This window comes from Hyaena hyaena, unplaced genomic scaffold, assembly GCF_003009895.1.
Source record: "Hyaena hyaena isolate Hyena2069 unplaced genomic scaffold, ASM300989v1 scaffold_215, whole genome shotgun sequence".
Lineage (NCBI taxonomy): Eukaryota > Metazoa > Chordata > Mammalia > Carnivora > Hyaenidae > Hyaena > Hyaena hyaena.
The window spans coordinates 737503-765339 of NW_024080846.1; the positions used below are offsets into that span (position 1 = coordinate 737503).

The window sequence follows — 27837 nt, forward strand, 5'->3', positions numbered from 1 at the left end:
CATACACTCAGTAGGTGTTCAGTAAATAAACAGAAAAGGAATATTGTAGTTTATAGATAGATCTTATGAGTTTGACTAGGATGACATAAATTCTTAAGCCTTACTCCTCCTGGGGAAATCAAGTTTTGGAACCAGCACAGAATGGAACCTGAAGCAAGTAATGCCCCCCAGTAAGATAAAGCCCAACCAATACAGACATTTCTTGAAACTAGAGACGCAAATGCCCAGTTTTCTGAACAACATTCAGCTGCAAGCTCCTGGACTTCATGTGAACAGCGATAAAGGAAGTAATTACTCAATAGCTTGAACTTATTTTATTGTCTAGAAGTTCAAGTAATGAGGCTAACTGACATCAATTTTCCTGCAATTCTGGGAAAGAATGGGCAATGTTTGAAGACAGATATCCGAACCAAGGTAAGCCATTTTGCTGCTATGTCCTCAGCTTCGGAGAGCAGAATGTCTGCAAATACATGACCAAGTAACCTAATGCAATGGATTTGTTTTGGAAAGGATGGAAACCACAGAAAGGGCCCCATCTGTTCCTTCCTCTGCTTCTTGCCCTTCACTGAAGCTTTGGATCAATAGGCCATGAAAATCCAAAATGTAACTTCCTTGAAACACTCCACAATCGTGGTGTGGCCAAGCCAGGCACACCCCTTGCCTATAAAGGATGCTCCAGAGGAATCTGCAAGATGGGTCTCTTCATTTAAAAAAAAAAAATAACAAAATAGGGGCGCCTGGGTGGCTTAGTCGGTTAAGCGTCCGACTTTCGCTTAGGTCATGATCTCGCGGTTCGTGGGTTCGAGCCCCGCGTCGGGCTCTGTGCTGACTGCCAGCTCAGAGCCTGGAGCCTGTTTCAGAGTCTGTGACTCCCTCTCTCTCTGACCCTCCCCTGCTCACGCTGTCTCTCTCTCTCTCCTAGAAAGAAATAAAACATTAAAAAAAAAAATTAAAAACCTGTCTTTAAAAAAAATAAAAATAAATAAAAATAAATTAAAAAAATAAAAAAATAAAATGTATGGTTAAGCAAACTCAAACAGGCAAACAACTAATCATTTCATAGCATTTCTAGCAGAGCCATTCTGGAGAAGCCGAGGATAGGGCAGGAGGTGGGGGCAGATATAGTTGGGGCTTAAGGTAATTGGCATGGATCCAGTATACTTCGTAAGAGTTGATCTTAACTCAAGTACGCAAGTTGAATTCGATCCGGTAGTAGGGGAGCAAACACCAGAACCTCCCTAGGTAACATAAGGGAATGGCAAGGCCAGAGTGGCAGCTGTGTCACCTGGAGAACACTGCTGTGGCTGAAGGGCAGCGCCACCAAGTTCCTGGTGCCCAGCATTGCCATCTACCAGTCTTCCAAGAGAAACCCAAATCAGGGGTTTTATAACCCCTCTTTCGATCTTCAGTGCTCTTACTAATTTAAATCGTCTTAGACCTTGTGGAGGCCAACGTGGTACTGGACAATGTGTGTCTGGGTGGCCTGCCGAGCCTGGATGGGCAGAGGGGAGTCATCAGGCTTTAAGCAATTAAATAATATTTCCATTTAGAAAGATCATTCTGGTAACAACCTGGGAGATGAGAGGGAAGGCGTCAAGACTGGGAGACCGTGCAACTGCATTTCCCTGCCCCAAACTACCTAGAGAAAGTGGACAGCCTCTCCCCCAGAGGGTAAAGAAGCAGAACTGGAATTTGCATCCTTAGCTGTCACTGTACTTGTTCAGTGAGCATCAGAGCCATAAGCAGCTCAAGCATGATGTAAACACTATTACAGTGGAAGGACCAGAAAACTACTGCTAAGAAAACCGAGCTTGTGACAGCCAGTGAAATGAGAAAGCATCTGTTGTGAGATGATGTTGAGGGAGTGGAGGGGCAAGGCGGGAGGGTCAGGATGGCACAAGGGAATCAGGGATGAAGTAGGCACCGAGAAAACCAAAAGGTCAGGCAGACAAACCCGTCAACAGATCTGTATTTTCTCACAATTTAGGAAACTGGTGAGCAAGAGACACATCCCATGCAACTAAGATTAGATGCCAGGTTGATGATGTAACCAAAGTGGCTGGGCAGCTCTAAAGCACTTAGGAAAAGCACCAGCCTGGGTGAAACTGAAATGGCAAACAGCGCTAGGCTGACATGCCTCAGTGGAACCTCCAGAGAACGTCTCCCACTCCCCAGCCCTGCTTCTTGAGAGCTGTCTGTTCACTGGACGAGGTTTCCAAAATGTGGCAGAAAATCCCCCTGCACGTGGTTGCTCCACCAACCTGATCACTGAATGTTCTCGCCTCGCTCACCAAGCTCAACATCCTAAGGAGGTCTCTATGGTGTAATGATTTAAAGGTACCTTAGATCAATCTGATCCCCGTAATCCTTCTCCCCAGTAGCGGGGCAGATTTTCTTATTCTCAGTTTGCAGATGACGTAACTGAAGCAGAAAAGGCAACCACCTGCCTTAAGTCATACAGCTAATTGGTGCCAGAACTGAATCTAGAACACCAGTCCCCTAGCTGTCAGTACTCCCGGAGCTGTATCAGGCTGGAAGAAAGCAGAATGTCTTCGCAGTCACTCGGTAGCTTGCCATTCCGTCGGCTAGACACTCCTCTCAATATACTGCGGCCACAGTCCTGGCTTCCTGCTTACCTGGCACGAAAGGCACAACTAAGAATACCTCGCTCTGCCACAGGGAAGTACCACTGCCAGCAAGAGGCCTGCTTTCCTGACCCACCTCGGTCTAACCAGGCAACAGCATGCTGATGTCTGCACGAGGCAGCATTGCGGATAAGGGCATCTGCCATATGCAAATACTGTTAGTGTTACAGTCTCAGCCCTGCAAGATGAGATGTTCTTCCTACCTATAGGCTATCACCACCCGTAGAATAACAATCTTCCCTCCACTGCCCAAATACTCTCAAATCAGAATTCATATTACATATTTACACTGAACATTCTATCATAAAGTAAATCTGCTTTCTTTTTTTTTTTAATTTTTAATATTTATTTTATTTTTGAGACAGAGAGAGACAGAATGTGAGTAGGGGAGGGTCAGAGAGAGAGGGAGACACAAAATCTGAAGCAGGCTCCAGGCTCTGAGCTGTCGGCACAGAGCCCAACGCGGGGCTCGAACCCACAGACTGAGAGATCATGACCTGAGCCGAAGTCGGCTGCTTAACCAACTGAACCACCCAGGTGCCCCACCTTTCTTTATTAATGCATTTTTTGAGAGAGAGAGAGAAAACGGAAGCAGGACGGGGCAAAAAGAGAGGGAGACACAGAATCTGAAGCAGGCTCCAGGCTCTAAGCTGTCAGCACAGAGCCCAGTGCAGGGCTTGAACTCATGAACTGTGAGATCATGACCTGAACTGAAGTCAGATGCTTAACCAACTGAGCCACCCAGATGCCCCAAGAGAACCTCCTTTCTAATTTTTTAAGAGAAAAGCCAGACTTGTGCTCGCTTCGGCAGCACATATACTAAAATTGGAACGATACAGAGAAGATTAGCATGGCCCCTGCGCAAGGATGACATGCAAATTCGCGAAGCGTTCCATATTTTTGAACATATGTTTGCACGTATAGGAGGATTAGGAGGAACTTGACGGAGGACCAAGGGGGAGAAGAAGGGGGGAAATGGTGGGGGAAAGGGAGAGAGGCAAACCATGAGAGACTCTTGAATGCTGACAAAAACTGAGGACTGATGGATGTGGGGGGGAGGGGGGGAGGGGGAAGGGAGGAGGGCACTTTGGGGATGAGCACTGAGTGTTACGTGGAAACTAATTTGACAATAAACTATTTGTAAAAAAAATAAAATAAATAAAAAAAATAAAAAAAAAGAGAAAAGCCAGACTTATGTCCATAGTTAATTCTTTTTCAGAGCTCTACAAAGATTAAAAGGGATCTAAATTGTATCCATTAAATACTTGGCCACGCTCCCCACCAAGGGCCTGCTCAGAGACTCTTATCCAGGCTTTCTGCTGGTAAACAACTCTTTTTTTTTTAATGTCTTATTTATTTCTGAGAGACAGAGAGAGAGAGTGCAGGGGACGGTCAGAGAGAAGGAGATACAGAATCTGAAGCAGGCCCCAGGCTCTGAGCAGGCTGTCATCACAGAGCCCAACGTGGGGCTCGAACCCAAGAACCGTGGGATCATGACCTGAACCAAAGTCAGACACTCAACCGACTGAGCCACCCAGGCGCCCCTCTGCTGGTAAACAACTCTTGTCAGGTCCACCCTCTTATCTATTTTGTTCCATATCACGAAAGTAAAGTTTGACTTTCCCAGAAAGTATGCCTTTCAACCTAGGTCAGGATCAATTGGACTGATGGCAGAATTGCGACATGACAGAGTTAAATACGGTGTCAGCCTTCAGTGGGAAGTTGGGGTGGGGGAAGAATAAATATAGTTTATAGTGTTTACACTGAACTAGTGTCATTTAAGAGCCAGTTCTATGAGGTTCTCTCTCATCCTTATCAGACAGTATGACCATATGTTTATTGACTTTATGAGAAAGCTCACCTTAGCTCCACCTTGGGATGTAAGAGTGTTAGAGAAACAGTTGTTGAGTATGAAAGACAGAAGCAGAATTAGGTCAGTCTGTTCATTCCAAGTGAGGTAAATAACCCCAATATTATCCCAAATTCTTCCCACCAACTACCACAAACCCCAAGTTGAAAACAAGCCAAAAATAAACACAAAAGACCCAATTAAAGCAGTGAACTATCTTTAAATTTAGAACTATCTTCCATTTAGGAGATAGAAGTGGTTTTTCCTGCTAAACAACATTATTACAATTACAGAGTCTGCTAAACAGGTAGGCAATCTTGTAAAATTACTGTTATTGATTTAGCACTTTTTGTGTTCCTCTGTCAAACTTCTATTCCTTTTCCGGCAGATGAGGAATACAGAAAAGTGGGCCCTCTGAGTCAGGCAGCTCTACATGTTAAGGCTCAGAGAAGAAAACCATCTGAAACCCTTTCTAAGTTGTTTATGAATTTAAGTTTCTGCTAATGAACATCACTCCAAATGTGAGAGATCTACTTTACTTCATTTACCTTGGTTAGGCAGAGGTTGAAATCTAAGGCTTGAGTTAAAGAGGCTGAAGGAATTTAGGAAATTGAAAGAGAATAATATTCCTTCCCCTGAAGCCAATTTATTCCCTCCCCTCTCCTCTACCCAACCTCCAAAGTAAATCTCCCAGATAATACACCTGGAACACTAGAAGAACACTGATCACATGACCCGGGTTTTCTGAGATCATCCTGGTATCAAATATTCTACCCGCTCTCTTTGTAAATACATGTCCCCATTTTCAATTTATGAAACACTGTCCCTAAGAAGTTGAAAGGTAACAGAGTACGAGGACAACTGAAGGGACAGCAGAGATTCATGGGGGGGGTGGGGGGAGGGGGGTATCCAAAATAATTGGGATACGCTCTCCACGTAAATCCTCACTCTGGGACTTGGGAGGATTTCATGATAGTAAATCTTTGCGACTGATAATCTTCCTGTGTTTCTAAGGGGAAAAGGTAGAAAAGGAAGAAGCAAACTCCATAACGTGATATACCGCCTTGTGTTACTTCCAACCTTCATCTTTTGTTATTTTAGTTTACTTATTTATTTTGAGAGAGTATGTGTACAAGTGTGGAGGGGCAGAGAGAGAGGGAGAGAAAGTATCCCAACCAGGCTCCATGCTGTCAGCACAGAGCCCCATGCGGGGTTCAAACCCATGAACCAAGAAATCATGACCTGTGCCGAAACCAAGAGTCAGATGCTTAACCAACTGAGCTGCCCAGGTGCCCCTGACCTTTATCTTTTTAAAGCAAAAATTTACCTGCCATATTTGAGTTCTGAAACTGTATGTGTGTGAAAATTGAAAGAAAATATGTCCTTTTATAGGTCTTATTATAGCACAAAGTGGGGAGAAGGGAAACCTGTCCTTTTTGTATTAAAATTTTTTAAAACTCCAAATGTTTTAATACATCACTCATTTTCTTCACTAATAAGTGTAAGCTAACTAACTAGCTGAATAAATAGAAAGATGTTACAATGTCTCAAGTGTGTAAAACTAAATATTTAAAGGTGCCAACATTACCCAATTAATGTATAGGTCTAATGCAATTGCAATAAAAATTCTTAGTGTTTTTTTCTTAGGATCAATGTTTTCCAAGAGTTTATTTAGAAACAAGTGAGCATACTTTAGATTCTTTTTAAAAAATGTTTTTGTTTTTATTTATTTTTGAGAGAGAGAGAGACGGCATGAGTGAGGGAGGAACAGAGAGAGAGAGAGAGAGAGAGAGAGAATCCGAAGCAGGCATCAGGCTCCATGCTGTCAGCATAGAGCCCCATGCGGGATTGAACTCACGAACTGTGAGATCATGACCTGAGCCTAAGTCAGACGCTTAACTGACTGAGCCACCCAGGCACCCCATTTTAGATTCTTAAAAAGCAAAACAAAACAAAACAAAACAAAACAACAACAAAAAAAACCACAACAACCCAGAGTCAAGCAGGGGATTAGGTCTACAAGATATTAAGACACATTTATGCCAAAACAGGCATACCCTTGTTCTGTGAAACAGAATAGAAAGTCCAGAAAAAGAGACTACAAAATAGGGGGATGTATTATGTGATAAAGAAGATATTATAATACAGTGGGTAGGGGAAGGATTATTTAATTAGTGGTTGAAGAATAAGTGGTTGGCAATGGGGAAAAAGATCAAGTTAAAACCTTACCCCAGAGCATATACCAAGACGAATTCCAGATGGATTACATGTCTAAATAACAAAAATCAAACCATGGGGAGAAAATAACCCAGAAGCAACAGAATCTGTCAAGCTCTGTCAGAGGGATGACTGTCCCATCTTCCAAGTAATTAATGAAATCACACACAAAATAAAGATTGCAGATTTGGCCACATAAGAAGAATAAAGCTTCTAAATGTTTGCCTTCGAATTAAAAGGCACATGACCGGCTGGAGAAAATAATAGCAACCCAAAGCTAGTATTATTATTACCTAAGGATCTCATGAAAATCATTAAGATCATCCAAGCCTCACCAGAGAAATGAGCAATTATAACTGCTTGCTATGTGTCAGACACTATGCTAAGCACTCTTTACATGAACTATCTCCTCTAATCCCTGCCCTCTGGCCCTACAGTATTGGAGGATATTATTATGAGGAAGGTATTAGTATGGCTTAAAAAAAGACCAGGTCAAGTTGACTACATTTTTAACTTCTAGAGTGGGGGCTCTGTATCTGAGCTTAGCAAGAAGGGTTTCAGAAGATTGTGATCTCCCTGAAATTACATGCAAAATTGTGTGTGCGTGCGTGTGTGTGTGTGTGTGTGTATGTATTTACACCCATCTCTCCCTGCCTCGTCCCTGTATCCAGTAAAGCTCTAATCCAGGAACAATGCTTTAAGCTGATTAAAGATTAATTTCTGAATCTGAAAGTAGAAGCAAAAAATTTTCTTCCTCCAATGGGTACAGGGAAGTTCTAAACCAAAAGGGCCCTTACACAGAGAACCCAGACCTGCCAGAGATTAATACAAGAAGCAAGCTTGGATGACATGCGGAAGGGTGGAGCCACGGGTACCAGTGGGCAGCCTATGAGTCTAAGCTCAGTGACGCCCTCATTACAAGGAGGCATTTGCCTGGGGGGCCAAGGCACCATCAAAAAGGAGATTTTCCCAAGGACTTCCTACCGATACATATGAGTGTTCTCAGGGACACAGAAAATTGGGTCAGATATCAAAGGTGCACTCTTTGTGGGAGATGCAAAAGAATCAGTTTTAACATCTCTGTCTTTGGGGTGCTCTCCTTTTAGGATACTTCCCTTAGAGTGGTATCTTCCAAGAAGCCATGATGCTGGGGTACACCGGACTCCGGTAGTCCCCCCTTATCTGCCATGTCCCTTTTCATAATTTCAGTTACCCGTGATCAACCACAGTCTGGAAGAGGATAAGTCTCCTTCTTAAGCACTGTCAGAAGGTCAACAGCAGCCTAACGCTAGGTCTCAATGCCTACGTCATTCACCTTGCTTCATCTTATCACGGAGGCATTTTATCATCTCACATCGAAAGTACGATGAGTGTGGTACGATAAGATATTTGAGGGAAAGACCACATTCACATAACTTTATTACAGTATGGTGTTATAATAGTTCCATTGTTGTTAATCTCTTACTGTACCTAACTGATAATACAAATTATAGGTATGCAGAGGCAAAAACATAGTGTATATAGGGCTTGGTACTATCTGTGGTTGAGGTACCCAAGGTATCTCCCATGAGTAAAAGGGGCCAACTGTACTAGGTAGGAGCCTCTTCCCATCTGGGAAAAATTGGGCTCAGTGGGGGAAGGAGGCATGGGGCAGAATTCCAAGGCCCGGTTACAGGGAGCAGGAAGCTTACAAATCTGGGGAGCTCTCTTTAAGAAAAATACAAAAGGACCTTGTGAACACAATGCTAGGGCCCCTCTGGAGACCTCAGAGGGCGCCTACCCAAGTGAGGGGTCCTGAAGTTTAAGCTTCATTAGCTTCGTGGTAAATTCAACCCTGCCCAGGGGGCAAAAGTGATCCTTGTGGCGCTGAAGTGTCCCGCAAAACTTCAACCTGGTGGGTGAAAACACTGACATCCTGAGGGAAGGGGTCTCACTGACCTCCTCTGTCTTCCAGAAGGCAATGAAACGTTTTAACTGTTGGAAGCTGGATAAAACCGTCCAAAGTTCTCTCCTATATGAAGTGTGATATATAACTCATGGTTCTATTGCTTCTGTACAAATACACACACATACACATATATCATTCTAATTAAGGTAAAATTAATTAAGGGTGGCTCGGTCAGTTAAGCATCTGACTTCAGCTCAGGTCATGATATCACAGCTTTGGGTTTGAGCCCCGCATCAGGCTCTAGGCTGACAGCTCAGAGCCTGGAGACTGCCTTGGATTCTGTCTTCCCTTCTCTCTCTGCCCCTCCCCTGTTCATACTCTCTCTCTCAAAAATGAATAAACATTAAAAATTTTTAATTAAAATAAAAAATAAAACATAATCCTTCTTTGCTGTTGTGTGCCTTATCCTTTGAACTTCCACAACCACCGTAGCAGAGCCTAACTTCCCCCCACAGCCATTATTTCCTTATTTCTTCTGGTAAAAGATCCCCCTGCATTTCCACGGGGCACATGCCCACCCAGGAGAGACCACATTTCTCTGCCTTCTCTGCAGCCATGTGTGGTCTTGTGAGTTCTTTCTGGCCTGTGGGATATGAGCCAGGTGGCAGATACAACTTTGGAGCAATGTCTTTAAAGGGAAAAGTGCTTGCCCTTGCCCGGTATTGTGGGATGGTGCTGAGCCAACTTCTACTGGGTGGACCAGGACACACTCGGGAGATGGTGGAACAAGATGGACCAAGGCACGCCAGGCTGACCTCTGGAGCACGGCGGCCTGCTACCCTAGACTAACACACCTGAGGACTGTTACATAAGAGAGAAATAAAAGTCCGTCTTTGTGCTACTGGACGGTTGAGTCTCCTGGTGCTTGCAGCCTCTCCTCCCCCTTCACAATACAGCATCTTAGCATCTCAAACTCCCTCAGGTGGCTATATGGGAAGAACCTGCCTTAAATTTCATTCCAGATCATTTTGAGAAGAACTACATTTTGGTTCTTTCAAAAATTCATCTTATATCACAGTGGTATCTTTTTCTTTTTTTTTTAAGTAGGCTCCATACCTAGCACAGAGCCCAACGTGGGGCTTGAATCCACAGCCCTGAATCAAGACCTCAGCTAAGATCAAGAGTCAGATGCTTAACCGACTGAGCCACCCAAGTGCCCCTTCAGTGTTGTCTTTTCCTTAAGGCCAGAGAATTCCCCAGCTGTGAGACTCAAGCCTGCCATATAGATGAGGTGGTCTACCTATCCTAGAAACAGAACTGAGCCCACCTTTCTCCCTACTGTAATGACTTGAGTCATAATACTTCCTTTCTGGAAAATTAGGCAGCAGTATCTTTTTTTTTTAAACATTTATTCATTTTTCTAAGAGACAGAGAGAGTGACCAGGAGAGGGGCAGAGAGGAGAGGGAGACACAGATCTGAAGCAGGATCCAGGCTCTGAGCTGTCAGCACAGTCTGATGCAGGGCTTGAATTCAGGAACCGTGAGATCATGATGCAAGCGGAAGTCAGATGCTTAACCAACTGAGCCACCCAGGTGCCTCAGGCAGCAGTATCTTTAAAGATGACGGGTATAGATAAAACAGCTGAAGGGAAGACAGAGTCAATGCTTAGTTTCCTGCAAAGGCCAGATCTTACAGGCAGAATGGATTTGAATACTGTCCAAAGGATATAATCTTCTTTGAAGAGGTTTTCTTGAAAATTGTATGATTTTACAAATCCAGAAATCCTATATAACAAATGTGAGCATTTTGCCAATTCAACGGCTCAAATCATAATTGGCCCTGGACACCTGGTTAAGTGTGAAGCATCCAACTCTTGACTTCAGCTCAGGTCATGATCTTGGAGTTCATGGGATGGAGCCCCACCTTGGGCTCTCTGCTGGCATCATGGAACCTGCTTGGGATTCTCTCTCTCCTTCTCTCTCAGCCCCTCCCCCGCTTGCTCTCTCACTCTCAAAATAAATAGACACTTAAAATTTAAAAAAAATAATTGACCCACATTCTATAAATAATTATTGTTGTTCTTTGGCTTCAATACCACCTGGTGTTAATAATAATTTCTGGTACTCACCCATAAAATTTTTTTTAGAAACTGTTTTCTTATGGACTCAGTTAGTCCATTATTTTGTTGTGTTATCTTTCAGAACTACCATAAGTGACATTAACCTTAACTGCTCTTAGTACCTCATCATGTAAGATACAGCAATACCTAATGGATTTTCTATTTCCTTTCACCAAGGCATAGATAACTACTGAGTAAAATGTATTTGCTTTAAATCATTTGCTGAACAAATGATAAGTCAGTGGCTCCAAACCTAAGCATCCACCCTTGATCTCACAGAACCACAGGAATTTTTAGACAGAAAGGATCTTTGCCAAAGATCACTGGGCTGAATATCTTTGTTTTCGGATGATCGGACGAGTCCCTGAGACATTAAGGATTGCTGAAGGGGCAGTCAGACACCAAAGTTTGTATGACTAGGACTCACACCTTTTGGTGGAGAAGTATGAGTTCTAAGCTTTCTCCCCAACCCTAAAGCATATGCACACTTCATATGTGTCATAGAGGTACAACTCCCTGCCCCCCAACATTCACCTTATTTTAAAAGACAACTTGAATTAATTTATAAATCATTTTTTAAAAACAAATAACGTTGTGTTTTGTTTTTAAAGTACTTCAAATGCCTTTATTAAGGGAAAATAATACAGATGTTCATTCTTTCATTCAATCATTCCACAGATTTTAACAAATGACAAAACGGATCTAGTTCTTGTCCACATGGAGCTTGCGCATTAGTGAGTTTAGGAAGCAGAAAAGTAACGATGTAACTTACAAACTATTGCGCATGCTGTATCCATAAAGCACAGGGACTATAACAAAGGCCGGAGGCGATGGGGGGTTAGTGGAGATAAATCAGGGAGGTGACATGCCGAGGCTTGAGGAATGGATGTGGTAAGCATAGGGGTAATAGTGTCCTGGCAGAGGGAACAGGAGGCTCTGCTTTGGAGCAAGTATGGCTAAAGCTAAGCAAGTAAGGGGCGGAATCATCCAGGTTTGGGGGAAGGAGTCAGAAGGGCACACACAGGTTGTCCAGGGGGCCTGCTGGATCATGGTATTCAAAAAGGTTCATTTTCAATGACATAAAAAAGAACAAAGAAGAAAAAGGAAAACTCACCTACAGTTGTGCTTTTGATAAACAGCTACTGCTAAAGTGCTGGTGAGCAATATACCCTGTTTTTATCTTTTTCAAAGCACTTTTTACATCTGAAATCAAACTATTTCTATTTTTCTACTTATCTGTCTTTCCCAGTTAGAAGTGGCTCCATGAACACAAAGTACCTTGTCTGTCTTGTTCTGTCTGCTGATATCTGATGACCAATGAATAGATGAAAACTTGCAAACACTCCTGGTAAATATATACAAGCATGTACTTATGAGCATGGGCAGATAGTCAGGCAGACAGCTAGATACTTTGTATACAAACAGGATTTAAATACCATACTGTCCTCTGCTACATACAGGTGAGGATTTCATCCCTGTTTCTCCTATTTTCATCAGGATCTCTGCTCCGGGGTAAGGGGTGGAGGAGAGGAAGTGGGAACCAGGATGTGAAATCAACGCCCTTCCTGACCTCAGAGCCCAAGTGTCCTGCTCTGTCTCTTTGCTACAGAAATAAGCCTCTCTGTGTCTATAACATTCACATGATTTGTTCCCCATGGAGGGATATTTAGGGGTTCATTGTCCCTTCTTATAAATGAAACTGCGATGAATAACCCTATGCATGCATCTTTTCACACACATACAATCATTGCTTAGACTTAAAACTCTAGAAATGGGATTGTAGTATCACGACAAACACATTTTAGTATCTGGATGCATATAACAAAACTGCCCTCCAGGAAAGTTGTACTAATTTAGCTTTAAAAATTTTTTTTAACGTTTATTATTTTTGAGAGAGACAGAGTGAGAGAGGGAGGGGCAGACAGAGAGAGCCACACACAATTCAGAGCAGGCTCCAGACTCTGAGCTGTCAGCACAGAGCCAGATCTGGGGGTTGAACTTGTGCCTTGAGGTCATGATCTGATCCGAAGTCAAATGCTTAACTGATTGAGCCACTCAGGCGCCCCTAATTTACCTCTTTAAGTGACAGTGTATGAGATAGCCTTTTCCCTAAACCTTAATCAACAGTGAGTTCAGTTATTCTAAACTATGGCAATTGGTGGTCTTATTTGAACACATACATCTGAATGTATTTATTTATTTGAATATATTTACTGAACCACTGGCTGACTTCCTTTCTTCCTTCCCACTCTCCCTTCCTTTCCTTCTTTCTCTGGTAAATGGAGTGCTTAAGTCCTTTGCTTTAAACCAGTAGTTCTGTGTGGTCCCTGGACAAACAACATCAGCATTGCCTGGGAATAAGAAATGAAATTCTCAAGCCCCACCCTGAACTTACTGAATTAGAAACTCTGGGGGTAGGCCCAGCATGTGCGCCCTCCAGTGAGAAGCAGCCATACGGGAGGCCCTCCTTCTCTACACAGGAAATGTATCTTTAACCTCCAAACTAGAGACAAAAAGCTTTTTCAATTTTTTTAAAATTTTTAATGTTTATTTTTGAGAGAGAGTGAGAGCAAGCAGGGAAGGGGCAGAGAGAAAGACAGAGACAGAGAGACAGAGGATCTGAAGCAGGCTCTGCACTGACAGCAGACAGCCTGATGTGGGGCTCAAACTCACCAACCATGAGATTGTGCCGTAAGCCAAAGTTGGACGCTTAACTGGCTGAGCCACCCAGGTGCCCGCAACAAAAAGCTTTTTGATCAATAGCAAGTTCAATATTTCCTCCTCAAAATGACATCTGGGGGCTGAATTTCATTTACTTTTTTCTTGTATTCAAAGTATTCTGAATTACCTCAACAAGACTCATGAGTCCATTGTATCACCAGCACCTAATTCATAATGGGCCCAAGAGAGCTGTACGAAGTATTCCCTAGTCTTGTCTGCCTCGCATCACCACCCTTTCTCTGAGCAAAACTCCACATTTTCTTTGAGGAGACACCCCCTCCCACCTCCAGGGCCTGTGGTTTGGGTATCCGGCTCCAGATGCAGGGGTGGGAGAGTGAGTCAGGCTTGACTAAATGCCACATTCTACAACCTGCCCCCCTAACCCTCCCCTGCTTCGTTCTGCAAAGGGCACACGACCCAAGCCCATCCACCTCAGGTCTCCTGACAACCTCTCTAAACCTGGTCACCACTACCTCTCCTATTTCCTGTTTCAAACCTGGGCCCTCTGACAGGATTCTGAAGAAAATCCAGCTCCTAAGGGAGCGAGACCTGCTAAAAGCTGCCCACAGGAGTCACCTGTAGGAGAAGCGGCCTCTACCATGGTAACTACAGTGTGTTCAGCAGGCATCCCGGGACCAGGCTGGTGTCAGCAGACGGTATATGCACAAATGTGACTCCGCACTGGGATTAGCCAACATGATGGGCATTTTCATTAGTCACTGGCCTCTTGGTTCAATAATCCCTTTATTTAAGCAGCTCTATAAGCCTCAAGTAATGACAGCAGCTCTGTAAGCCTCAAGTAATGACAGCTGGTAGACACATTTCCCAGGTTGGTGGGTGCCAGGAATGGATCTGTGGAGTTTGTGTGGTAACATTCTTCAGCCTCATTCCAGGGCTCCTGATACATCTGTTTGGTAAAAAGTGGCCTCAAATGTTCCCAGAATTCACTCTCCCTCGCCAACACCACTAACAGCCAAATTTAAAGAAATGCCCTAACTCTTAGATACTTAGTTCTTGTGCTGGAGTCTTTCTTTTCTCCTTTTGGTTGTTGATTTCCCCCCTCAAAAAAGATACGCAGAATTGTTTTATCTTCAGCACATATACTTTAATTAAATTCTCTCATTCAAAAACATCTATTGAGTGGCTCTCAGTACAAGCAAGAGCAAGGCAGGGCGGGGGGAGGGGGGAGGGGGTTGGCAAGGGAACTTGGCCTCTCTGAAATCGACAAACAAAACAGGCACATTTCAGACAGCATAATGCAAGGAACTGATTTGTTTCACACATCCCCAGCCTCTGCCTGATGAAAGTGGAGGAAAGCTCAAGTATGACCAAAAAAGGAAACAACATGATTCAGCTTCCATAGACGGTTTTCAAATGCATGAAGGGAAAAAGTATGGGGGAGAGGAAGAAAAGAGGGAGGGAGGGAAACCCAAGAGTGGTGACGTTATCAACTGCAAAAGAGAAATGTGAGCCCAACCCCATGCTCCTCTCGAGATTATTCTGCTCCTGGAGAGCTATTTTCATGCTGATAAATAATGTAGCATCAAAAAATCTCTCTGCTTTGTAAAGAACATGGGAAATCTGGGATTTGATACTGTCAGCTGGAGTATTCATACTGTATTCTAGACACACAGACAGCTCTGAAGACAGCTCTCCAGCTCAGCAGGGGAATCCATAGCCATCTGACATCTCTATGTATGCAACTGTCACAGCTTTGTGAGGAAGGATGTGTGGGAAAATTGGGACTGGCAACACAGTGCATATTCATACACGTACACCCCCTCCCATACACACACCTCACACACATGCGTGCACAGCGCACACAGTCACACACAGAGACCCACATACATCCCCCACACCTCTACAGTCACATGCACACCATACACACATATACACATCACACACACACACACACCTCACATACATGTGTGCACCACATGAGTCACACACATACACATAGCTCCCCAGTCTCTCTCTTTCTCTCTCTCTCTCTCACACACACACACACACACACAACTACACAGTCATAAACACCCCTCAAACACTTCAGTCCCAACACAAGCTTCAGCCCCACTGACCATTCGTACAGGACTATGGAATCAATCAAACAAGACAGACAATTATCAGGGGTTATAAAAACAACTTCTACTTAAACGAAAAAGACCATAAAACTGGGAAAGGTCTGCCAAATGAGAAACACAAGGAGAAATTAAAACGTGTAAGATTGAGAAAAAGAGATGTTGGAAATACCAGTCAAGTTTGGATCTAGTTTTGGTCTCTGAAGAGCATTCCTCAAAATCTGGGCTAACCCACTCTTGTTAAGGAAGAAATGGCATCCTGCTGGAGTTGGGGAAACACCGGTGTCCCCCTTTCTCCGTGTGACTAAAAGCTTTTACTGTACAGATTTGCCAGCCAGCAGCCGCCAGAGGGCACCAGAAAGTTCTGTCACACATTCAATCAACAAATATTTTTTAAGGAGAATTTCTTCAAGATTCATATTTCTATAAATACAAAAAGTCACCACGAGCCCCCTCTGCATCCAACACAGGTGTTTACCCTGCAACTCAACCCTTGCACACCAATAAACAGCACACGAAGGAGGGGGAAGACTTCCACCTTCTCAGAAGTCACAAAAAGTATGCTCTGAATCATGTGATTTGAAGTGAAGTGAAACAACACACCCATGAGAAGTTCCTTCCTAGCCAGCAGGAGACAGAAATATCAAAAAATTTAATTTCGTTCCCCCTTGTTCCCTATTTTCCTTTCTTCTACGTGTGCTATAAGTTAGTATCAGATGACTCTCTTTTTTATCCCATCCAACAATGGAGTCCACAGAAGACACCGCCTCACCTCACACCAACCTCTGCCAGGAACTAAGCAGATGGTGACTGGCGCCCCCTGGTGGGAGGACTGGAGAATAGCGCCTTCTACTTGGCAAGAAGCAGGTCATCGAGGCCCACTCTGCACCATGCTACTGCTATCTCTTTCTTCCCCACTGTGGTCAGCTACTTTTGAAATATGGGCACATCTCTTTGTCCTAATCCTATCCTCAAGGGAACCTTCCAACAAACACTTCAGGTATCAACTATTAAGGTGGCCCATATTCTTCAGAACCTGACTTGTGTTCCCAAATGTCATCACTAGGGGCTACTGGACTCATACTAGAAGCCATGGCTTCACACATGGGGAACCAGCGGACGCACAGGTTTGCAAAGGCAAAGGAAGCAATGCGCGGAAGGGACCGTTCTTGGAGAATGCTTATAAGGTGATGCCTGGCAGATAAAATGTCATTCATCTTCCCACCATTATTTCATGACCAAGCCTTCTTAGTTTGTTTTCTCAAACCCTTATTTAAGAACAATTTGGATGTAGCCATAGAAACATAACATCTTGCAGTTGTTAGGAAAGCAAGACTCACAGACAAAAATAATTCAGCAAAGAAACCCAGGAGAGGCATTCTAGCTGCTCTGTGTAAATGTGAAACAGTATATGGGTATTTATCTATAGAATGAGCTGGACAATGTTCCCCAAACATTTACTTTCCTGAAACCATGTTATCACTAGGGAAAGAGCCATAAAACTTACTTTCTAGCAGATAAACAGAAGCCTCTGCTAGTTAATGAGTTGCTTACCTGGCAGACCCACTCTGGAAATGACTGGTAATTTTGTTTCTTCTGCTTCAGCCAGGTTCATTAGGCTTGAATCCCAGCTCTCCTATTTACTAGCTCTGTGGCCTTAGTTTCTTAACTTTCTCCAGGCCTCAGTTTATTTATCTGTACAATGGAGCTAATAATATCTACCTCATGGGGTCTAGGAAAGGATTAAATGAGATAATTTTCATTGGCTTCAGGATCTCTGACCCTCCTAACTTTAATATGTTGTATATACGTGTATTTTCAGTAGGAAAAAGTCTACAAACATTTGATCATATAATCAAGGAAGATGTTATCCAAAGGAGTTTTAAGAGTTGTTGCCCTCAAAGCAGAGCATCTTTAATAAGATTCCTAGGGCTCCCGTCCTTACCAGTGACATACCATGCTGTCAGGCTTCTATGGGGACATGCAGTATGAGACAAGTGTATGGGTTATATTAGAAACAGAACTGGCCTGCTTTCAGAAAATAGCTACGACTCTAAAGTTTCTATGTAATACTCCTAAATTTAAACAAGCCAAATATAATTTCTTTTGCCCACAACTGCTATTAATAGCATTTGCAGCAGACATACTATAACATCGGTCAAATCAAAACTGTACTATGTACAGGCCAAAAAAAAAAATGTATATCCACAGTATCCTTAACAGTGAGAATATGAGAATGAAGACGTGTAGGAGTAAGGAATTCTTTTTCTCTCCAAGGTTACCGAGTCTCTACAGTAGAAGAGCGAGCAGATAAAGGCCAAGTCGAGAATAGTGGCAGTTTGCCATTCCTTACAGAAATCTACAAGGGCTTTATATCATATCACCATAAAAAAGAAAGTCTAGACGGTCCGTGAAACGTGTATGAGTTACAAAGCATGCAGATGACCTGAGAGTATTTGAAGGCACCACTGTTTCCGTAACAGGAAGCTAAAGGGTTTAAAATGAAACCTTCAGGGGCGCCAGGGCGGTTTAGTTGGTTAAGCGTCCGACTTTCGCTTAGGTCATGATCTCACGGTTCGTGGGTTCAAGCCCCGCGTCGGGCTCTGTGCTGACTGCCAGCTCAGAGCCTGGAGCCTGTTTTGGTCTGTGACTCCCTCTCTCTCTGACCCTCCCCTGCTCACGCTGTCTCTCTCTCTCTCCTAGAAATAAATAAAAAACATTAAAAAAAAATGGGAATAAAATGAAACCTTTAAGTGGACCCTAGATTGACCTGTTCCCGTGTAAAATCTATGAGATAAGCTCTAGTATGAATGTTCTCTTTTTTCCAAGCTCCACACCGCCCCCTCCATTCCCGAAGTCACCTCCACCTGTCTGACTCTTCAGCAAATGTCCTGCCCCCGAATACTCAGATTTTAAACATTTAAAATAAGAATGGAAAGGCCTGTTCACCATGTTTCCTGCTTGCCAGCTGCTGCAGTCATGAACATCGAGCTGTGAGGTTTCAGTGGGTGCAAGATTTACGCCAAACATAGTAGGCACCACACCAAGACTGAGGGGAAGGTTTTCATATTTCTTAATGCAAAATGTGAGCCGGCATTCCTTTCCACAGCACATAAACAGGTCTGGGCTCCACAAGCACAAAAAGGGACACTTGTTAGAAACTAAAAAGAAAAGAACTCACTGAGCGAATTTCAGAAGGCCATCACTGGCACATGGCCAAGAGGAATCAGAAACCCGAAATTAGGAAGGCTCAACGAGAACAGACCATTAGGGCTGCCAAGGAAGCAAGCAAGGCTAAGCAAGCACCTAAAAAGGCAGCACTGGCTGCTGCTAAGACTCCCGTGAAGGCAGCACCTCAGTAAAAGTCCGTGAAGCCTGTGAAGCTTTGTGCACCTTTAGTTGGTGGAAAATGCAAAGTTGGCGGATCAGATTTTTAAATAAACATCTATTAAAAAAATGAAGAGAGCAAAAGCACTAAGTGTTAAATAGAAGGAAAGAGAGGTTATATTCTAATACTCAATATTTTATTTATTTATTTGGCCAATGTGGAGCCCAATGCAGGGCTTGAACGCACAACCCTGAGAGCAACACCTGAGCTGAGATCAAGAGTTAGATACCAAATGACTGAGCCACTCAGGCACCCTTAATACTCAATTTTTAAAATGCTATTACAACCTGCAGGAAGAGAAAGGATTAATGCAGGTTTTCCTCAATTTACAAAGTGTTTATATCCTGATAAAGCCATTATAAATTGAAAATATCGTAAGTCAAAAATGTATTTAGGAGCTCCTGGGTGGCCCAGTTGGTTAAGCATCTGACTCTTGATTTTGGCTCAGGTCATGATCTCACAGTTCGTAGGATCGAGCCCAAGTCAAGCGCAGAGCTTGCTTGGGATTCTCTCTCTCCCTCTCTCTGCCCCTCCCCTGCTCTCTCTCTCAAAATAAACATTTAAAAAAGAATGAAGAAAATTCATTTAATACACTTAACCTACCAAACACCACAGCTTAACCTAGCCAACCTTAAATGTGCGAAAACACTTACAACAGCCTCCAACTGGGCAAAATCCTCTAACACAAAGCCTATTTTATAATAAAGCATTGAATGTCTCAAATGGCTCAGTTGGTTAAGTGTCCAACTCTTGTTCTCAGCTTGGTTCTTGATCTCAGGGTAATGAGTTCAAGCCCCATACTGGGCTCTCCACTGCGTGTGGAGCCTACTTTTAAAAGGGAAAGAAGATGAAAGAAAGAAAGAAAGAAAGAAAGAAAGAAAGAAAGAAAGAAAGAAAGAGAGAGAGAGAAAGAGAGAGAGAGAGAGAGAGAGAGAGAGAGAGAAAGAAAGAAAGAAAGAAAGAAAGAAAGAAAGAAAGAAAGAAAGAAAGAAAGAAACAAGATCACTAAATGTAGTATGTATGGTATTCTGGATGGAATTCTGTAATTGAAAAAGGACAGCAGATAAGAGCTAAGGAAATCTGAATAAAGTATGGACTTTAGTTAATATACCAGCAATAGTTTCATTAACATAACAAATGTACCATACAAATATGAGACGGTAAATAATAGGGGATACTGTGTGTGGCATCTACAGGAATTCTCAGTAAGTCAGCTGAATTTTTCTGTAAACCTAAAACCATCCTAAAATAAAAAGTTAATTTAAAAAATACCTCTCCCAGGGCACCTGGGTGGCTTAGTCGGTTAAGCATCCGACTTTCGCTTAGGTCATGATCTCGCGGTTCGTGGGTTCGAGCCCCGGGTCGGGCTCTGTGCTGACTGCCAGCTCAGAGCCTGGAGCCTGTTTTGGTCTGTGACTCCCTCTCTCTCTGACCCTCCCCTGCTCACGCTCTCTCTCTCTCTCCTAGAAGTAAATTAAACATTTAAAAAAAAATTAAAAAAAAATACCTCTCCCTCAAAACAAAACAAAAAAATGGTGGAAGAGGGTTATCAGATTTGTGTGACACAAGTTTGTCACTCATTAGCTGTGAGACCATGTGCATGTTGTTTAATCTCTCTGCACCCATTTCCTTATGTATAAAATACAAATTTAAAATTATACCTGCCTAACAGGGTTACTTTGAGAATCATTTAAGTTAACACTTATAAGGTATTAACATTTTCCTAGCATATAGCAAGTGCTCAACAAATGTTAGCCGGCCTCATCATAAAAAGAAAACTCACAAATCAATATGAAAAAATTAGTATCTCATTACAAAATTGACAAATAGAAACAAAAAAATTATAAATGGCATATGGGGGGAAGTTCACTCTCATTGATAAGGACAAAAAAAATAAATAAATCAAAAGTACGTATTTTTTCTTACCAACTGGCAAAGATTCAAAATGACAGTGCCCAGCACTGCTATAAGCATCTGGAAAGGACATTATACTGCTGTGGGGAGTGAAGTCAGTACTAGTATTTTTTTTTAATTTTTAAAAATTTATTTCTTTATTTTTGAGGGAGGGGGTATGAGCAGGGGAGGGGCAGAGAGAGAGGGAGAGACAGAATCCCAAGCAGGCTCCGCGCTGTCAGCACACAGCCTAACTCGAGGCTTGATCACACAAACTGTGAAATCAAGATCTGAGCTGAAATCATCAGTCTGACGCTTAACCAACTGAGCCACCCAGGCACCCCTACTTGATACTACTTTTGAGGAATAATTTGACAATATGTGGTAATATATAACAAAACATTTATAATGTTCACATTCTTTGATCCTGTGATTAAACTTCTAGGAATGTATCCTAAGTTACTAATCAGAGACATAGAAAGAATTATAAGGATGTTTATTAATTGTGTTATTTGCATGAGCAAGAACAGTTACCAAACTAAACGTCAACCACTTAGGAAAAAACTGAATAAACTCTGGTACATGTAGATACTGTACCATCTCAGTACAATGATAGAGAAATGTTAGTAACATTAAGTCAAAAAATCAGAATGTAAAACACAGTATAACCTCACTTTTGAAAAATATATTTACTGGGGGAGCATCTGGGTGGCTCAGTCAGTTAAGTGTCCGACTTCGGCTCAGGTCATGATCTCACAGTTCGTGGGTTCAAGTCCCACGTCGGGCTCTGTGCTGACAGCCAGCTCAGAGCCTGGAGCCTGTCTTCAGATTCTGTGTCTCCCTCTCTCTCTGACTCTCCCCTGTTCATGCTGTCTCTCTCTCTCTCTCAGAAATAAATTAAAAAACATTAAAAAAAAAAAAAAGAAAAATATATTTACTGCAGAAAAAGAGACAGTAATAAAGCATACCAAGATATTAACAGTCATCTCTGGGTAATGATACTATGAGTGACTTCTTTTCTTTATAGTTTTCTGTGTTTTCTAAATTTTCATATTTGTAAAAATATACTTTATGATTATAAAAGAATCATAGAAAGCTTCTCATAGAAAATCAGAAAAATGGAAATGATTTTATATGCTACTGATTAGCTAATAAACAAAAATGAAGACAAGGTAAGGGGTTGAAAACAGAAACTCTAGTCCCCTGGATGTGCTGACTGGGATGGGCAGTGAGGTGCTGGGGAGAATCATAGGAAGTTATGGTTACCTGGAACCCCCACTGTTTGGTTGAGCCCCTCTGCGGTTTCATCCAGGGCTTCCACGGTGGTTTGGCCTACCCCTCAGCTGAAAACTTCCATCTACGTCTCCTGAAATTAAGTCCAAACTCCCACAAAGCCACAAAGACCCCATACCCAGACTTTATCCACTTTTCCAGACTCACCGCTTCCCAATCCACAATTCCCTTCCACATTCACCTCATCACTCCCAAACACGGTAGGCTCCCCACACCACCCGGCCATGCTGCACACAGGCTCTCCTTGCACCTGGACTGCCATCCCCTGACCCCCTCACCTGGCAACTCATTCATCCTTCAAGACTCCTTCCAGGGTCAGTTTTTTCCCTGAGAACAGGGTTCCCAGATGCTCAGCTCTCAGGATGTCTGACCCTCACAGTGATTCCACTTCCCTGCCTGCTTCTATGGGGCTCCAGTCCACATCTAGGTCCTCTTTGGCTACTCCGTGCCTGAGTGTCTGGCTCAGGACAGGTTATTAGCAGACATCTTGGGGTGAAAAGTCTAGCTGGAGATGGGGAAGGTAGGGGAGGAGAATTTCTGGGGCAGCATACTGTCACTAGAAGGCAATCTAGCATTCTCTCATGCAAGGCTGGCTGTCACAAGCCAAGAAGAAAAAGCCAGAGAAAGAGAGAGGGAGAGATTAAAACACACACACACACACACACACACACACCACCTCAAGAAACCCCAAGCAGCCAAGACAATCTTGAAAAAGAAAAAAGTTGAAGGACTCATACTTCCTGTTTCAAACATACTACAAAGTTACAGTAATATAAACAGTGTGCTACTCCATAAGGACAGCCATATGAAAGCCCAGAAATATAAACCTCATATATATGGTCAACTGATTTTCAACAAGGGCGCCTAAACCATTCAACGAGGAAAAGGATACTCTTTTCAACAAATAGTGCCAGAAAAACGGGACCCACATTCACCCAAAAGAATGAAGGAGCCCTTACCTTACACTAGATGCAAACCTTACTCTCAATATGGATATAAGACCTAAACTTAAGAGCTAAAACTATAAAACTCTTAGAATCGATTTAAAAATCCTCATGACACTGGATTTGACAATGATTTCTTGGATATGACACCAAAAGCACACACAACACAAGAAAGAGTAGATAAGGTGGACATCCTTAAAATTAAGAACTTTTGTGCATCAAAGGATACTATCAACACAGTAAAAAGGCAACCCACAGAAAGGGAGATAATGTTTGAAATGACTATCTCATAAGGAATTAATATCCATGATATCCAAAGAATGCTTCTAACTCAAGAATAAGAAAAAAAAAACAACAGGGGCGCCTGGGTGGCTCAGTCGGTTAAGCGTCCGACTTCAGCTCAGGTCATGATCTCACAGTCAGTGAGTTCAAGTCCTGTGTCGGGCTCTGTGCTGACAGCTCAGAGCCTGGAGCCTGTTTCGGATTCTGTGTCTCCCTGTCTCTGCCCCTCGCCTACTCATGCTCTGTCTCTCTCTCAAACATGAAAATAAAACATTAAAAAAAACCTAATTCAAAACTGGACAAAGGCCTTGAATAGACATTTCTCCAAAGAAGACATAAAGATGGTCCATAAGCACATGAAAAGATGATCAACATCACTAATCACTAGGGAAATGCAAAACAAAACAAAATGAGATGCCACTTCACACTCATTAGGCTAGATATTAATTTAAAAAAAAGAAGCAAAAAGAAAGTGTTGGAAGGATATGGAGAAACTGGAACCCTCATGCATTGCTGGTAAGAATGTAAATGGGAACGTACTGGGGAAAACCATTTGATGGTTCCTCAAAAAGTTAAACACAGAGGTACCATGGGCCGATCAATTCTGCTCCTGGGCATATACCCCAGAGAACTGAATGGAGAGACTCAAACAGGTATCTGCACATGGACCTGCATGGCAGAATTATTCACAACAGTCAAAAGGTGGAAGTAACCCAAGTGCCCATCAACAGACGAATGGATGGATAAAGAGAATGTGGAGTATACATACCATGGAATATTATTCAGCCATAAAAAGGGAATGAAACTCTGCCTCGCCATATGACAGGGATGAACCTTGAGGGCATTATACTAAGTAAGCCAGACACCAAAAGACAAAGGACAAATAGAGTACGCTTCCAGTTACAGAAGGGACCTAGAATAGGCAGATAGAGACAGAAAGTGGAATAAAGGTTAGCAGGGGCTAGGGGAGGGGAGGTTGAGGAGTTAGTGTTTAATGGGAGCAGAGTTTCTGTTTGGGATGATGAACAAGTCCTGGAAATGGATAGTCGTGATAGTTACACAACATTGTGAAGGTACTTAATGCCACTGAGTTGTATGCTTATAAATGATTCAAATGGTGAATTTTATGTTATGTATATTTTACTACAATTTGAAAAATGCAAAAAAAAAAAAAAATCACCAAGAAACAAAAAACACAGCTCACAATAGCCAGAGTGAGCTTTCTCAGAAGATGAGCCTCCATGTTCCATGGCCATTTGGGATGCAACCAGCTCATTTCCTTGACGTTGGGTTAACAAATTCATGCACCCTGTGGCCCACTCAGCCTATGAGCCACCTCAGACATTAGATAATCTGCTTGCAAGCCCAGGACACCAGCAACTGAGCCTTCCCTGTTTTCCTTTCTCTTCTTGATTTTTAATTTTTTTAATTTATTTTTTTAAATTTTTGTTTGTTAGAGAGCAAGAGAGAGCATACACATGAGCAGGGGAGAGGGAGAGACGGAATCTCGAGCAGGCTCCATACTCAGTGTGAGCCCAACGCGGGGCTCAATCTCACGACTGTGAGATCTTGACTTGAGCTGAAATCGAGTCAGCTGCTCAACTGACTGAGGCACCCAGGGTCCCCTCTTTTTAATTTTTAATAATGAAACATGAACCAGCTGGGAGAAGCCGCAGGGTGGAAGCAGGGGTAGGGCACAGTTGGTCATGGAATGAAAAAGCGGGAAGAACTTGTGGAACAAAACTACACCTGAGCCCCCTCAGAGTTTCAGTCCTTAACAGACCAACTATCTTACCTTTTAATGACTTTCAGAGAGAGATTTTTCTTCCCTTACTAGCTTTTTACTATTTGAATTACCCCTATGGTCTAGAAGTGGTGATAGCTAAGCTCAACACAAACATGCAAACATGCAAATAATCCCCTTGTCATGCAATTCAAATCATTTCCTTTTTTTAAATAATTTTTTTAATTGTTTATTTTTGAGACAGAGAAAGACAAAGCATGAGCAGGGGAGGGACAGAGAAAGAGGAAAACATAGAATCTGAAACAGGCTCCATGCTCTGAGCTGTCAGCACAGAGCCCGACATAGGGCTCATTGACCATAAGATCAGGACCTGAGCCAAAGTCAGACACTTAACCGACTGAGCCACCCAGGTGTCTTGTCAAACCATTTCCTCTTGTGCTCACTTCATTGGAGACGGAGCCATTCAAACATGGATATTTTAAAAAATTTCTATAGCAACTGGGAATTTAAGTGTTTTTAAGGACAATATAAATTGCACTGGGTTTCAGATATATAATTCTCAAAGTCCACTTACTCTGAGTCATGTTTTCCAGTGTCTAAAGCTTCAAAGTCGGTGCTTCTCTTTTCATGTCAGGGGCATCTATCCCACAGTAATTCGCCCATCAAGAGGCACTTCAGTTTAATTGCTGCTGATTTCGCAGTTCACTAGAACCTTGTAGAAACCACATCTAATTCACATGACCAGAAAGGTGCGCGGGAAAAACACTCAAAACCTCAAACTCGTCTTAACTTTGCCACTGTCCTATTCCATTATGATATATTCCAAATGCAAACAAACACTGTCTAGAAATTTAATAAAAATTGACAGCAGGTGCATATCTTACATTCCAGGCAGACAAGCTCAACAAGCAGTAGATGAATTAGTTACGCACCATATTCCCTAATGAATAAGAGGCTTTGTTTATGTCATTCTTCAAATCTCTCCACAAATTACTTTTTGTTCTTGGAAAGCCCACCCTGGCCACATTAAAAAAAAAAAAAAATCACCTAAGGAATCACTGATTTCAAACACTTCTCCAAACTACCATATTCCCAAACACATGTCCATCTGCTTGATAGTGCATCCTTCTAGAAAATGGAAATTAACTGAGGAAAAAAATTAACTTGAAAAAGTTATTGCCTTGCTGAATCAGGACAAAAGTCAATCTTCACTTCAGAAAAGACCCTGCTTTTTTCAAAAATATACATCCCAAAGAACCTAACATAGCATCTGGTTTATAGGTACATCTAAATGTATTTATAATAACTCAGGTATTGGTCCTCAGTAAGTACCGGGCCATGCACTAATAATACACCACTTCAAAAAGTAGTTATGTAGGGGGCCTGGGTGGCTCTGTCCCTTAAGTGCCCGACTCTTGATTTCAGTTCAGGTCATGATCTCAATGTTGTGGGATCAAGCCTGGCACTGGGTTCCACTCCATGCTGGCTGTGCAGCCTTCTTGACATTTTCTTCCCTCTTTCCCTGCCCCTCGCCTGTTCTCTGTCTCTCTCTCTCAAAAAAAAAAAAAAAAAAAAAAAAAGCAGTTAGCTTCCTGAACTAAGTAAGTAAGTGATCTAGCTGGAATCCTAAGCCGAGTCTCCCTTACTCCACAGCTTCTGTTCCTAATCACCATATTGTGCAGCCTCCTTGAATAAATGAAGTGACATTTCCCCTACCTTTTACCAAAGCCAGCAATTTTGTTTCCTTGGGTTTGGGGAAGGTAGACAACTACAATTTTCAACAATAATGAGTATTGGGGCGCCTGGGTGGCTCAGTTAAATGTCTGACTTTTGGTTTCCACTCAGGTCATGATCTCTTGGCTTCATGCGTTCAAGCTCCATGGAGTTCAAGCTCCAGCAGCTCAGAGCCTGCTTGAGATTCTGTCTCTCTCCCTCTCTCTCTGCCTCTCCCCCACTCAGGCCATCTCTGTCTCTCTCAAAATAAATAAGCTTTAAAAAAAATGTTCTTTAATGTTCTGTTTATTTTTCAGAGAGCACAAGCAGGGGAGAGGCAAGAGAGAGAGGGACAGAGGATCTGAAGCAGGCTCTGTGATGACAGCAGCAGCCTGATATGGGGCTTGAACTCACGAACCAGGAGATCATGACCCGAGCTAAAGTCAGATGTTCAACCAACTGAGCCACCCAGGTGCCCCCCAAAAATGTTCTTAATGATTAAAATAATAATAATAATAAGTATTATCTTGGGGCACCTGGGTGGCTCAGTCAGTTGAGTGTCCGATTCTTAATTTCAGCTCAGATCATGATCTCACAGTTGTGGGATCAAGCCCTGTGTGGGGCTCCACACTGAACATGGAACCTGGTTGGGATACTCTCTCTCCCTCTCTCTCTGCTCCTCCCCTACTCACTCTCTCTCTCTCTCAAAACAAATAAACATTAAAAATGGGTATTATCTTAAAATCAGATATTTCTTTTCATGTACATCCATATTTATTTATATTTCACAATAGAGCTCTGTTCATGAGAGATTTATCTGGTTAATTTTAGCTCTTGGTTAAGTTACTCTGAAATACAAATTGTGAACATCCTGAAACATAATTTCTCCCTCAAAAGACAAATGCCAGCAGTAATGCTTTCCTTGTGAGATTTTCAAGCATTTACTTAGTTGTTTTGAAAAGGAACAATAGATTTTGAAAACACAACTGAAAAGGCTTGAGTAGGAGAATTTCCTTGAGGTCAGTGTTATCCATGACAGCAATACATCCGGCAGGAAATCTG

General features: G+C 42.5%; 1 protein-coding gene, 1 non-coding gene and 1 pseudogene across 6 annotated transcripts in view; 2 read left to right on the forward strand and 1 right to left on the reverse strand.

Moving 5' to 3' along the window:
- TACC1 (transforming acidic coiled-coil containing protein 1) overlaps positions 1–27837 on the reverse strand; it is a 124410-nt gene that overhangs the window by 62657 nt on the left and 33916 nt on the right. The window lies entirely within an intron of this gene.
- On the forward strand, positions 3441–3547 carry LOC120238689. Its single transcript, XR_005530289.1, has one exon. It is a non-coding gene; the product is annotated as a U6 spliceosomal RNA (small nuclear RNA).
- Positions 18498–18955, forward strand: LOC120238674 (annotated as a pseudogene).